A 3,040-nucleotide genomic window follows, 5' to 3' on the forward strand; every position below is an offset into this window, starting at 1 on the left:
TGAGTGTTGCTTACTTTCTTGAGATATTACTTGATGATAATTCTTTGAGATCTAGGATGAATGTGACATCTGCCTGAAAGAATTTGCACTTGCATGTGCCATGCACCTAGGGACACTTCCACTCCAGGATCACCTTAATCTGAATTTGTTTCTGAAAATTTTCTGGGCCATTCAAGGGGTGTGAATTTGGGTACCAGTCTGCACAAGAGTCAGTGTGTGGTTACAGCTTCCCAGAGATGAGCTTTTCTCCCGCTCTCCTCAGTGCCAAGAAACTCTTCCTTTTTATTTCTAAGAGGGAGTTGAGGGGAAAGAATGCAAAAATTTACTTCTGGTTCACATTAATCCCGGATGTGTAACCCTTTAGAGTTCTAGCTAGCATAATGGCTGAAAATCTTCTGGTTGGTTCTCAGTCTTACATGGATTCTGGACTTGGGAGTCTGATTTTGTGTTTGGAATTCTGATTCTGTGTTTGGAATTTTGATAGGTGAATTTTCTTCTAAGCAAGGTGATGAATCTATTTGTAGTTCACTAAATCTTGGAAAATTATGGAAGGAGACAAGCATCCTTGAAATGAAATGTGACATTCTTCTTGCTACATCAGATATGGTTGGCACTTGCTCGGATTAAACAACCTGAAACCATAAAAACTACAAAACCAACTTTTGAGAATTTTAGGGATATTAAGTGTACAAGATGAATCAGTTATGAATGCTTTCCACCACAAGTAGTAGCAATGTGACAAATAGAAGCTTATTTTTCTTATGTAACAAGAAGTCTAAAGGTAGCTAGTGGTGGTATTGGTTTGCCTGCTCAGGAATACCTAGAGGGCATGGGGAGGGTCAAGGATCTTCCTATGTTTCTTCTCTGGGATTCCGACACTTCCTCATGCTTATCCCCTCATAGTTACATAATGACCACCATAACGCTAGGCATTATGTCCATGTTTAAGGCAGGAAAAAGAGGAAAGAGCACCAGTCACATCTGTCCCTTTTATCGGAAAAGCCAGTGCTTCCCCAGACGCCTCCCTACAGAGCGCCCTGCCATGTGTCTCATTGTCCAAGGCTCAGTCACGTGCCTGTTGCCAGCTGTGGGAAGGCTTGAGGAACAGGTGGCAAAATGGAATCAGACTGTCACAGCCAGCTCAGACCATTCACGGTGCTCCCTGCAGACTCTGGACACAGTCAGGAGCATGCTGGAAAGGCAGAGGGGAGACGGGACTGGCGGCGGAAGGAACCCAGAGCCTCAGCTTGGCTCAGAGCTTGCTGTGCCCACTGCCCACTTTCCAGCAAAGCAGCACAAAGTCAACACACAGCAAAAGCCGGCCTTATAGGGAGGCTCCAGAAAGCCAGCTTCAAAGCAGAAGGATGGGTCATCTGATAGAACACACACCACACACACACGTACTACACATACACCACACACATACACCACATGCACACACCACACACACACCACACACACATACACCACACATACTACACACACACCACACGCACACCACATGCACATACCACACGCACACTACACACACACCACACACACCACACTCACACACCATACACACCACACTCATACACCACACACACACCATATTCACACACCACACTCACACCCCACACACATCACACACACACAACACACAACACATACACATAGACCACACACACACCACACGCACATACATCACACACAACACATACACCACACACACATACACCACACACACCACACACGCATACACCACACACACACCACATACACATACTATACACACATACACCACACACATACACCACACACATGCCACATACCACATGCACACACACATAGCAAACGTCACACACAGCACACACACATACTACACACATATCACACACACCACACACACACATCACACACACCCACCACACACCCACCACATACCCACACCATACACACCACACACACACCACACACACATACTATAGACACACCACACACATGTACACCCAGCACATACTACACAGACACCACACATATACACCCCCACATACACCACACATACAACATACAGACATCACATACATTACACACATACACATCACCCACCACACATACCACATACACCATACAGACACCACATATACACATCACACACATATACACCCACACAGCACACATACCACACACACACCACACATATATACCACACAGGCACCACACACACACCCCATACACACACCAGACACACACATCACATACACAATGACACACACACAATGCCTGGGAGAGAAGGCTTCCTTCACAAAATGTCCCGCTTGGATGTGGATCAGGCCAGGGAAGTCTGGCCAAGGTCAGGGTGGAGAGGGCACGTGGGCCCAGGCCAGGCCTCTGGGTGAGGATGCCCATCAGCTTTTCCTCTTTTGGTGCCAGAACGTGGTGTAGGGAGTGGTATCGGGATCGAGGCATTTCCTCCCTAATCATGATCCCTTGGGAAAATCACGCTCGCTCATAGTATGTCACTCTCAGCTTGAGCATCAGAGGGCCAGGATCGGGAGGTGAGGCCTGGGTGGCTGTCTGGCCCTCTGGGTAGGTACCGGAACTCGGCCTGTCTTTGGCTTTCTAGCTGGGCCTGCCTCTTCGACCGGAATGTGGAAGCCTGGCCACCCACACCAGTGCCCACTGTCTCCATCCCTGAGGCCCTTCGAGGGAGGAAGGAGCAGGCGTCTCTGTGCTGCCCGGGTCTGCTCTTCCTGCCCTGTGTGCACTCCCCAGACCTGGGGCCTCGCACCTGCTACACTCCTCGGCCTGAGATGTTACCCCCAGAGAAAACCTGATGCCCACCTGTCTCCAGAGCCTCAGGTCTCCCGGCCGGGCTCTCGTGTTGTCTGCACCCAGAGCAAGCTGCCCTCTCTCCCCAGCACCTCGAATTCCCTTCCACCTGCTTCTTCCTGGCCCCACTTTGCCATCAGATTGGAACCCGCATGAGGCCGGAACTCCAGCTGCCCTATTGACTGGCACTCTCCTTTCCAGACTTCCCAGCAGACCATTCGCATGAGAA

This window comes from Saimiri boliviensis, chromosome 1, assembly GCF_048565385.1.
Source record: "Saimiri boliviensis isolate mSaiBol1 chromosome 1, mSaiBol1.pri, whole genome shotgun sequence".
In the NCBI taxonomy this organism is placed as follows: Eukaryota; Metazoa; Chordata; class Mammalia; order Primates; family Cebidae; genus Saimiri; species Saimiri boliviensis.